General features: G+C 42.5%; 1 long non-coding RNA gene across 1 annotated transcript; it reads right to left on the bottom strand.

The window, feature by feature from the left end:
* Positions 1 to 1,476: 1,476 nt before the first annotated feature.
* On the bottom strand, positions 1,477 to 11,371 carry LOC118423173. The gene is made up of 3 exons (XR_004831998.1): positions 11,309 to 11,371; positions 10,188 to 10,257; positions 1,477 to 1,969 (listed from the first exon to the last, which is right to left on the bottom strand). It is a non-coding gene; the product is annotated as an uncharacterized LOC118423173 (long non-coding RNA).
* Between the last annotated feature and the right edge of the window lie 1,097 nt (positions 11,372 to 12,468).

Below are 12,468 nucleotides of genomic sequence, written 5' to 3' on the forward strand. Positions count from 1 at the left end.
ACTTGCTAAAAGAGAACAATGGTCATTGTGTCCAATACGGGATTCTATACATATTCCATATGTGAACAGTTGGTATTAATATTCCTATGGCACTGCTACACAAAGGCTGTCCGTCCAACATGCAGTCCATCTCAAGCTAAATCAATTATGTGAGTAGTTGTGTGAATTATCCTCCATCACACAATGCATGTGCAGACTTGCAGAACGTGCCATCCATTGTGTGCCGCAGTAGCGGCACAATTCGCAGTGTGTCACAACCAATCAGATAATGTTTCGAAATGCATCTCGTGTTTCCCAACGTCAGTTATTACCTTCGCCAAGAAGTTATATTTTCGGTTGAGAATTGATGTTGTGTCTCTATATGTAGGTCAACAGCATATAACTAGAGCAGCGGCTACAGATACGAAGGTCGAGTTCGAAAATTTTATGGTTGGCTTAGCACTTTCCGTGGACACTACAGTGCATGTGTCCGTTCGTTTGCGGACAGCATAAAACGGATGGTTTTTCATGATATTTGATGGATAGGTAGGGGTTGGAAAAAGAAAGGTCAAGTTCGATAATGGGCCTCCTAGCGGTGAGTTACGGTACTGCAACGGAGGTTCAAAGTTGGAGGTAAAATGTTCCTCAAGTGCCAGTTCTTTGGGCAGAGATTAAATCGCGTAAGTTTGGGCCCCCTAGCGGCTCTTTTAAGCTGCAGGAGCCAATTTTGTTTTAAAAGAGAATAATTAACGAAAGGATGGACGGATTGTCATGATAGTTGGCGTATCGATAGTTTGAGTGATAATTTATATAATCAAGTTACAATCATGTTAATCCGTAGCTAATTTAATAATGAAGAAAGTTGAGAAATCTCATGCATTACATGAGAAGACCTGGTGTTCCAGGACAGTAGCACGAGATTATTTTGGTTGGTCTAAGTAGGCCAGGAAAACAAACAAATGTCATGCAGCGGGTGTGCTGTTTTATTTTTCAACGAAATGAAGAAAGAGTCGATCATTTTCAATCTCCAAGCAAACAGTAGATGAAAAACAGAAGAATTTGTCCAAATAAGATGCCATGGGATTTCAGTCTTTTGCAGTTTATCCGATCGGTCAGTTCACTCCTAGGCCAGACAACCCCTACCATTGACTAGGCTTTTATTCCTAAAGGTGGGTTCACACATGCGTATATATTTAGTCCGTGTGAGGCGCGCATGGGAGTACTTGCCTCCACCAGGCCCCACAGGTCGTTGGAAAAATAATAGAAATTGGACAAACGTAAACAGGTAACATGTTAGACGAGTTTGCTGGATTCGCTAACCATACTTCTTGGTCAGCTAACTCATCTGGCATGTAATGTATCTATATTTGTCCAATTTGTACCATTTTTCCCGCGACCTGTGGAGCCTGGTAGAGACTAAGAGCTTCATACGCACCCCAAACTAACTTGAATATATACGCATGTGTGACCCCACTTTAACTTGGCCAACGCCCCGCCCTTACATAATTCACTATTCAACCAGGCCGAAGGCTAGTAGAGACTGATTGATTTTGACGAAGCACTATAAAAGTTGCGCTGGAAAGTATCACAACAGTGTACATAATTTTATTGTTACCTTAGACAAGAAGATTAAGATGTTTAATGTCCATGCAGTCGTTTGCTATTGGGGTAGCTACATGTAGTACTCTTTAGTAGTACACGAGTAAGAGTTAAAGTCTTGAATAAAGGCATTCTTGTTTGGCGGAGGGATGTGTTCGTGGAACTCGAGTTCCATCTTGTGCTTTGAAATCGCACACGTTTGGGAATGCAACAACACTCCAATTTATGGATGAAACGTCGGAAAGGGGACGCATGATTTTCTGCCATTCCTGCAGTAGTCACATAGTCTCGGTCCCCAGCAGTTTTTATGAAGATCGATCAATCCTCCCCTGGTCTCCTTTTGGATTGAACTACTCATCATGTCCACGCCCAGCAAGGCTCACACAGCAAACTGCAATGGCAATGGCAAACTTATAACCTATTTCTCCCATGATTAATGTATCGAGCAATTTCAAAAGCAGCTTTACAAGCCTTGCACTCTGTGATTTAAGAAGACCATGAACCCTTGTCTGGATGTAAGGGGAAAGACGCAATCGTTAATAAGGTATCAGGCTTATGCCAGCAGCAGTGATTACGGTGATTGAAACAGCGGCCCTCATCTATGCATGCTATTGAGCGGCTCATCTGTCATTCTGACATTCGTAATAATCCTTAAATGCCTATTACGGTGGGACAACAAGTGTGCCAAACTACCACTGGGAAATGTGCTGGAATTCAATTTCAAGTAACTCTAGCCCACCGCATCTATATCAGCTCCCGCCGTGACATTTATTATGAGAAATGTCTGGGCATCCGTCTTCTTTCACATTATGTCAAATTTGGTCTGATCGACCAAAATATGGGATCGTTTGATTAGACGAGGGTTAGTCCAAAAGTAATGCAAGTGGTTTCATAACATGTTCATCGAATGAGTTGAAATTTGGCACGTCTTCTTGAGACTGAAGTATCTCGAATTTTCCTTTAGACTATTATGAGCGAAGATGGTTTAAAGTTTACACTTGGAAGTCCGTCGCAAGAAATATTACAAAAGAGGTTCATTCAACGTGCATTGAAATATTCACAGACCAGCTATTTTAAGAGACTGAAACTCTGAAACTGCACGATATGTTAAAGTGCATATCTATTTAAGCCACATGCTTATTTTTATTTTTGCAATCCAATCAGATATCATTATTTTCGTTGCTGAGGTGGAGTGAGGTACGAGTTGAATTCAGTCAGGGTCCTGAAAATACTTCCCATAAACTAAGAGATTCGACATCTGTCACACTTCTTGGTCTTTAAGCATCTACGCCAGGTTTCGTTTCTCTTATTCAATAGAATAGTAGACTACAGGAATTAACATTTAATCGACACATCACGTATTCGTCTACAAATCTAACTGCGTCTAACATAACACTTTCATCATCATCATCTGTCTTCCCTGGCGGGTGGGGTAAGCCGACGCACAACGCCTCTCCATAGCACTCGATCTTTCATAGCTACTCCCATGTCCTCTGTTTCCCCTCGGTCTTCAGAGGATGAGTGAAAAAATTGCTTCTTCACTTGTGCGACGACAGTGGCCTGCGAACTGCGCATGCCTCTGCCTGAGGCTGTAGTTCACTTGGGGAAGATTACCGTAGATGGTATCGATAGATGCATGTTCTAGCTCTGCGCAGAAGTGTATGGTCTATCAAGTCTGTTTTCCAGACGTGTGGTCAATATCCAAGTACTGGCTCGACAATGGTGTGGAAAACTCAGTCTCTGGCGACTTGTCTCACAAGTTACTGGAGCAGTGCATCGGCGTCCTTGACCAGTAGTACGACCAACGCTAGGTCGTCTGCGAAATCTTAATCTGTGTTTCACTGCAGGGTGACGATGATTTCGTCTGGGCTGAATTTCAATGCCCTCTTCACGCATGCTAACAAGAAAAATACGTAAGATGTAATCCAGTTGGCATCCATCTGTCTCCGGGAAGACAATAATAGCAGGCAGACAGTTACTCGCGTGAAGAAGGTGAAGAAGGTTGTGCACTTCCTTCTTCACCCTCTCGTATACTGGCGCACTAAGTCCCACAGGGACAAAAACTGCATGCCACGTATAAGACGGCCCCAGCAGATGCAGGTTTGCTATTTGGAGTTTCCGTCTCCTAGGAGGACTTCTGACCAAGCATGAAAGGGGTTCCTCCTACCCCTGACTCGTGTATAGCGGGTGAGTCATGCCCGAACATGTCCCTAAGGCCTGCCACTGCCACAAAGGCCTGTCACTGCCACTAACCGCATCTAGGTACTCATTGGACCTGAGTTAAGGGCACAAGGTGGTGACACGGCAGGATTCTAACTCAGGACCTCTTGGGCCGGAGCTCAACGCGCTGCTTATTGCGCCACACATCTCACCAATCCAGTACAATTATAAAAAGGAAAGGTGCTAGTGTGTCGCCCTGGAGAACACCTGTTGTTACTTCAAAGGTTTCGTCGTCAGGGGTGATCACTGTGACAGTTGTATCGATGTAAAGTGACTTAATCTCATCAATAATGGGTAGAGGAATGCCAGACAGAGGAAGTATCTCGAACATGGCATTTCGATCTGTAGAGTCAAAGGCTTTGCGAAAGTCAACGAACAGCAATACCAGGTCCTTATCACATATTCTCATTTCTTCGGTGGTCCGTCTAGTTGATAGTATTTGCGAGATGGTAGACCTATTTCTTCTAAAGCCGTTTTGGTTCTTCGATCCTCATGATTCAGGATCATCTTTGTTACCCTGAGACTAAGAAAAATGGTACATGATACTAATTTGTCGTCTGAGCCTAAGAGAATGTGGAGTATGATTGGCAGTCCCTGGTGCTGTTTCTCCATTTCTTCCGTGTCGATATGTAGTTAATTTGCGAACGGTGACCTGCTGGGTGTTGGTAAGTCCATAACCTATTTCATGAATCTAGTATTAGGTATTATGACTTTAAATTCTTGAGCAAAGTCGATAAGTTATCCACCGTTTCTATTGGTTTCTCTATTGAATGTATAGGTAGCATCAACAGGTCCTATCTGGGCATTACAATTCTGCTATTGTAAGAAAATTGTGTGGCGGTCACTCTCGGTGACACCTTTGAGGTCCTGATAGAGGTTAAAACAACTTCATTCTCAGCACTGCATTTTGTCGGGCTATAACAGGAGTTGCTGTAGAATTCTGCAACTATGCAGTCACGTATCTTGTCAATGTTCTTATGTGATGATAGTAGTCCAACTCCTGCTATCGTGGATCGTTGATCCTTGGGAGTTCTTAGTCACAGAAGATGGGACTTAGGTGATCATTATCAATGGCAGTGAGTTCCATTTCATTATCAGGGTGATAATTCCTATGTTCTTGGATATCGATAATGTCGATTTTGTTTTAAGCTGCTAAGGCAACAAGTTCCTGCTGCCTACTTTAAGTTAAGAGAGTTCTAATGTTAAAGGTGCTGAAAATCGTGGGACTTTTGCACTTCAAGAGTTCGCGAGGGTTGACATTGGACACAGAGTTAGAGTTAGCATGTGCACCATTCCTGGTGTAGGATTCAGTTGTGCTGAGCATACCCTTCGGTGGCTGTTACGATGTGGAGCACCAAACCTCCGTTCGGGTGATTTAAATTGTAGAGTCACCAACTCCGATGTGGTCGACTAACCTGCTCCTTGATGCAGAGAGTGAGCAAACTAATTGGACGAGTCCTACCAGTTTCACCATGGACGTTTCCACTGTTTCCATAGGTGTGTCCCTCTAGGCGGTCCTTCGTTGCTGCGTGCTTTCGTTCCCGAGTTCTTGTAAGTTGAGATTGTACTGCGTCACATAACGTTAACGTTACATCTCCTGGCAACACTTCTTGTCACTGTTCTGTAACAGCTAAGAGCACAGATAGCAGGGGCATTGAACTTAGCAAAATTACCAAAACCCAACATCACCAAGGAAGATAGAACTGCGCTAAAAGAACTAGGAAAGAAGAGAGATGATACTACCGGCGGACACAGGCAAAGCTCCAGTAGTAATGGGCACCGAAGACTACGAGACTAAGCCTAGTGCCATGTTGTCAGACGACAAAACCTATGAAAAACTTCCGCAAGACCTTACACAGAAGTACAAAAGAGAAATTAGTGTCCATTCTAAACAGGCTTAATACCCCTGTCACATTTGGCGAAAATCGATCGGACGACGATTCTGGGGCAATCGCCCGAGCCTCGCTTATAATAATAACTTTATTGCACAACAATTGTACAAGTTGCAAAGTATGGCCTATATGTGCCGGGGACAGTTTTCAGGTGAATGATACGCGCAACCCTCTGTCGATCATAAATATGGCTGATCTTCCATCGATACGCCTGAAGATAAGGAAGATTTTGTTTGAACCTTTGTTTATTCATGAGAAGCTCAAATCGGCCAGCAGGCCGCTTTTCATTGAGGTCATGAGGGAGGTCAGGGTCATATAAGATATAATACAGATACAGATTACATTGAGTACTATTAGATTCATCAACCTATATCACTACACATACATGGTACAAAACATATAGTGGTGCAGATGGCTCAGTGTTCATAGTCCGTGTCCGTTCGTTTTGGTCAATTACTTTTACTTCAAGAGTCTCTTAAAGCTGGTCAGATTTGGAGCCGTACGTGTGTCTGGTGGTAGGTTGTTCCAGACATTGGGTCCACGGTAGGCTATTGATCTTCTGAAGGTCTCTCGCTTAGGTTTTGGGACAACCAGTTGACTACTTGTGCTTTGTCTGGTTGTCTGTGTACTCTGGTCCCTGCAGTACACAAACATCTGACGCATGTAGGGTGGTGGGTTGCTGTTTAGGGCCTTGTAGACTAGCACGGCATTGCTGTACTGGTGTGTTGCTTTAATGTCTTTCCAGCCTAGCCGGGAGAGAACTTCAGCTGTTGGTGTCCTGTATGGGGCGTTCAGTATCAGATAAAGAGATAACAGAAGAACAATATAAACACCTGTACCCCACAGCAGAAAATGTACCCAGGATGTATTGCACACCAAAGATACATCAACAGGGAACCCACTGCGTTCTATTGTAGACTATTACAACACCTATGGCAGTATTGGCAGACTTACTGGCTCCATTAGTAGGGAAAACAGAATACAATCAAACCTGCCCGAGCGACCACCTCTTCTCAGCAACCACCTGGCCATTTCTACCGCTTTTTCTCGGTCCCAATTTTTTCCCATTGACGTAAGCATTAAGCGACCTCAGTTTTCTCAACGACCACCTGGCCAACGCGACCGCGACCGGCCCAAATTGGGACCCATAACGACCGCGTCATTTTCAACCTTAAGGTTTTCATCGATCTTTTATGATAACTAGCGCGATGTTGTGCCGAAAGTTTACGTCGGATTTTGACTGCCATTACGATGTTATGTTTAGAATAAAGATGGCAGTGGTCAATGGGTGGGTCAATGTGGCAGTCTACTGTAATATGGGAGGAAATTTCGTTGTAAGAAAATCCGAATTCAGTTGTTACAGAAGTGTTTTTAAAAATCTTTATCTCTATAAAGTGAACGAATGCTGAAATGTAATCAGCCTCATACCTTTTTAAGAAAGATCTGTGTAAGTGCTTTTGTCCAACTGTACTGTACATTCACCCGTGGGTAAGTACGCTATCTGGACGTACCGGGCATCTACGTAGACATCGAATTCGAAAGGTACACCGTGGTTATTTCAGATACGGCGATCAAGAACACAGCGACGCATAAAGGCTTGTATATGGTAACTGACAGCATCAAAGTTCCCTTACTGTCTAAAACGTTAATGTTAAATTTACAGTTCACAGTGTGCGTGCTGTATTTGACATTAAAGACCTCGCTTACTTTCTTCTTTGCGTGCGTTTGCTTGCTATTTGCCATTAAACACAACGGATACAATGCATCGGGCATGTTTTGGGTCGATACTCTTCTCAGCGACAACCTGTCCAAATCGACCATTTTTCCGCTCCCCGGGTGGTCGTCTTAGGCAGGTTTGACTGTACCACATAAAGAACCCTTGACACTTGACAGGTGTTCTTATAGAGGAGGATGAAATGTTCCTGTCCTATGATGTAGTCTCCTTGTTCACCAACACACCTGTTCCATAGACGTTAGACATCATTAAACGTAAAGCTCACATCAATATTGTTGGGATGGCCCACCCTGCATGACAGGAGAAAACAGGCAAGACTGGTATTGCTTTACACAGCAATCCAACAACCTTGGGAAGTCCAGTATCACCAGTATCACCAAACTTATTTATGGAATGGTTAGAGCAACAACCCGTGGCTACAGCACCTACAGTCAACTGCAAACTTGCTGCGGAAGTGGTACGTAGATGATGTATTGGAAATTATACGAAAGACAGCTCAACAAAAGTTATATAACCGACCACCTCAACACTATTGACAATACAGACATCATCGAATTCACCCATAAATCAGAAGAGAATGGCACCATGCCATTCCTGGATACTTTGTTGAAACTCACACAGATCAATACCTAGATTTCAACTCTCACCACCACATCCACCAGAAGTAAGGAGTAATCCGAACACTGATGGACAGATGCAAGGCGGTATTCACAGAGAAAACAAACAGACAGACAGACAGCAGGAGATACAACACATTAAACGGGCCCTTGCCCGGAGTGACTATCCAGACTGGACATTCAGGAAAGTTGAGCATCGGATAAACAGACCAAAACAGAAGAAAAACAATAGGAAACAAAAGGATGGGTCACACTACTAAGGAGTCGCAGGGTCACTAGAGAGAATCTTCAAGAAGCACAACATAGCCACATCAGTCAGACCCAAAACTACTCTAAGAAGCCTACTACTGCACCCGAAAGACAAATTTGAAGACGTGGTGAAAACAGACTGTATATACAAGATTCCTCGCATGACTTGCGACAAAGTACACATAGGGGAGACAGGGAGAATATTTGGATGCAGACTAGAAGCACATGAGGAGGCAGACAACGTCAATATGGACCGTATACAAGAGCAAGAAAGAAAGAAGCCGAGGAAAACAGAGAACAAATGAGCAGTCACAAACCATATCATGAGATATACCTGTGTATAGACTGGGGTAGCGCCAAGGTGATAGACCCAGAGGACAAGAAGTGTATTCGTTGGATTATGGAGTCAGTATGGAAAGTCCACTTTTGTCATGAATCGCAATGAGGGAGGTATAGACTCATGTCATGTTTGGGACAGCATTCTTAAGAACTGAAATTGTTTCATCATTGTTGCAATATTTACGTTTGTGACTTTACATTTGGGACCGCAATAGCTCATTATTGTTCCAGTTTGTTTGTTTATTAGGAATCTCCATTAGTTACATTGAGTTATTCTTCCTGGAGTCCTCTACATATTAAAATACATTACAAAAAATTACACATATAATGTTGATTAGTCAATTAGCATAAATAAATAACATCATTAAACATAACATATTATACAATACAATTCATTACATATACAAAGTAAATCAATCAATTAGCATAAATCAATAACATCATTATCATATTATATCATACATATACATAGATGGCCTATTAAAGTTATCATATGTTGGGTTTGTGGAGGTGCATTTTACAGAAGTCAATTCAAAGTTTACCACCATGAGATAATGGGCAAGGTTTTATGTCTATAAGTTTTGTCCAAGACCAGATTTTCCCTTTGAATTCACGTGGGTTTAATGGTGTGATGTGACTGGGTAGAGTGTTGCATGTTTTGATGCATGTATATATGAAGGTTCGAGTCATGGCATTGGTTCTGGGTTTAGCCTGTATGAATGCACCTTTTTGTGCCAATCTGGTGTTGTGAGAATGTGCCGTGTTGATTGTATTTAAACGATGGAAAATACATTTTCGCTGTTTCTCCCTTACAATTTTATGGAAAATGTTGATAGTGCCTGTGAATAGTCTTTCTTTAACTGAGGACCAGTTTAATTGATTATGTAATATATCTAAATCGGCGCTCCAACATGCACCTGTTGCCAGTCTAGCTGCTCTATTTTGGACGACTTGCAGTTTGTTTAGCTGGGTTTGAGGCGCTGAGGACATGATACTAAGCCGTAATCCAGGTGAGATAGAACCAAGGTCTGTATCACTATTTTCAACAGGTTGGTAGTAAAGTATTCCTTATGTCTCCTAATTGACGCAAGTGCTCTTGCCATTTTCATCTTTGTTTTGTTTACTTGTCTAGCATAGGTGTAGAGGAACTGATCTTTTGACAAACTTCCAGGGGTGTGGTCATCTTGAAATCAAATCAATCTCTCAAAAAGATATAAACAACAAATTGAGCTGTTTCAATCTTAAGAAGATATGTGCCTTTACCATTGAGCAAAAATTTTACCAACTCTACCAACTTTTTAAATCACCCTGGAATGTAAGTACTCTCGTAGTAATCAACAAATGAGCTCATACTTTTTACTTGTCTTTTCTGCACTTTTTTGACCTACGAATCCATCTACATGTCAATTGATGCCTTACGAGAATGGAACTCCTAAAATCAGGGCTATGCCCTGAGTGTGTATATCCTGGTTAGATAAATAAGTGAAATGAATGAACTGCCGCCGTGGACAACAAATAAAGTGGACATCATATTGGGCGGAAATGACGTATTCCTACCTTCTTCCTTAGTCATCGTTGCATTCGTCATAGAGAAACTGCGTCAGTTCACAGATCGTAGTGACGAACTCTGTAAGGAAGTATTTATCAAGTCCAGGGGTAACGTATTTGTTATACTATTTATACTACGATAATATATTGTATCATTTATACTACTTTTACGATACACGTACGAATTTTACGCAATGCATAGGACCATTCAAGGGAAAACATACGAATTTTACAGAGTTCACAAGAGTTTTGCAGAATACACACTGTCCTTACTAATTTGTTGGACCTGCGCCTGGCTAACACTGACTTCCAGTCTTGCCCTGCTCGTTTGTCTAGACACAAGTTCCCTTCTCACTCATAACTAATAAGCACAACTCAGATTTCGAAGCATAGATGTCAAGTATACAGTCTTAAATGAATGTGTACCAAAATTCAAATCAATGTGATCAATACTTTGCGGGCGACACCCAGTAACATAAGGTAAGGGAGAAGGGGAAAAAACGTGGACAATTGAGCTGCGACCTGAGGTGTGCGAGACAAATTGCGCTGCTGGAAGTCAGACACCCACTTTTTTCTGCTAGAAATAAGAAGAGAATCATTATCAAACATTTTGATAATGTCCTTGTTAATGACAAAGAATTTACGGCATGGGGAACTCGACCCACACATGTCTGCAATGATTTGAAATTTGGAGGGTATTGATAAAATGCTTCATACGATGAAGTTGCGCCTCGAAATTTGAGTTGTGCAAATTATTTCTGGGTGAGGCCGATAACTTTTTGATCTCCCCTCGTATGGCGCCTGAGAACCCAGCATTAGTACATTATGTTTTCGGTGTTAAGAAGGGATAGGCCTAAGTTCGTTACGTCAGCATCTTGTGTTTGCCGCTCCTGTCACATGACCTAATCGCCGGTCCAACAAATTAGTAAGGATCGCATGTATGCAGTCCGCACAGCCAGTATGAATACTTAGGCAGCCCTGAATTCATTATCATCACAAAACAGTGTGGTGTAAGATTCCAACACCCCCGAGTTCCTGTATCATAGCATTGAGACAACCACCTACTGTCTAAAATATTACGTTTTAAAATTGAATGTGCGAATGTTAGAAAATTATGACAGAAATGTTACCTTCATAATCGATCTTGCCATTGCCGTCGAGGTCAATTTCACACATCATTTCATCAACTGAAGAGAACGGGCAAATTAGAAATTAGTTTTCCACGGCCTTCGCTAGATAATGTTAATGGCATTGACCTGTATAGAGACGTCTTGAAAGTGACTGTTTCTCGTGGATTTTCGTGTTTTTTTCTATGTCTGCCCTAGTCCTCAGCTTAGCAGTTGGGCTGTCAGTGAAGCTAAGGGCACAACCCGCCGTACGTGCAATTTGTCCGTACGTTTTTGGGAGGCCACGTCCGCCACGTATTTCTGAAAATGTTCAGGCTGTACAAGGCAAGCGCGTCGCCCGTACTGGCACGTACGGGGGCGAATCCGCAGCCCGCCCGATGGCACACAAAGTTTAGCCTGTACGTAAAGTTCCACGGCGTGTCTGCGTGCTCCAAAATCCGTCGGATTCCCTACGAGTTCGTACGGAGGCGGTACTTACCACTTACAGATCCCAAAAGATTGCCCACATATTGGCACATAGACAGAACGCATTTGCACGTATGGCGGGCTATGCCCTTGGCTTTATCACCTGACAGTACGCTGTCGTACAGCACCGAGGTGGGCGTTATAGAGATCGACTATACTACCCGGCGGGACTGAGTTGCAAGAGTCTACCATTCGGCGCCAAGGTGACCTCAAGACAATTGTGGTCATTAAGCTGTATGGTTACGAATCAATCACACAGGGAAAATCTCCACTCTTTTCGATAAGTGGGGTGGAATCTTGAAAGGAGTCCTAAACTTCAGAAGAGAGTGTTATTTTTCCGATAGATATCAAATTTTGGAACTAAAAGTGCATTTTACTTCACATTGTACGATAAAGTACCCACTTGTCCCACGTGCATCGAAAAGCATTCAGTATCCTACTAAACTCCTCAAAATCTTCGTAATCAAATTAAGTAATGCCAGCCTATGACTGAATACAATGTGTCTGACAAGGCCTGAGAAACGTTGGCTTAAAAAAACAATTACGGGGTGATGTTAAAAACTCGCCTTGTTCTGCGTTCTTTGATTTTGTTTGTGAATATCGCCCCTAATTTATGCCGAAAATATGCATGATGAATGAGTGTCTACATCATCAACATCATCATCATCACGGTTATACCGCCCCTTACGGGGATGCTT

The sequence above is a fragment of the Branchiostoma floridae genome, chromosome 1, assembly GCF_000003815.2.
Source record: "Branchiostoma floridae strain S238N-H82 chromosome 1, Bfl_VNyyK, whole genome shotgun sequence".
Classification (NCBI taxonomy): domain Eukaryota; kingdom Metazoa; phylum Chordata; class Leptocardii; order Amphioxiformes; family Branchiostomatidae; genus Branchiostoma; species Branchiostoma floridae.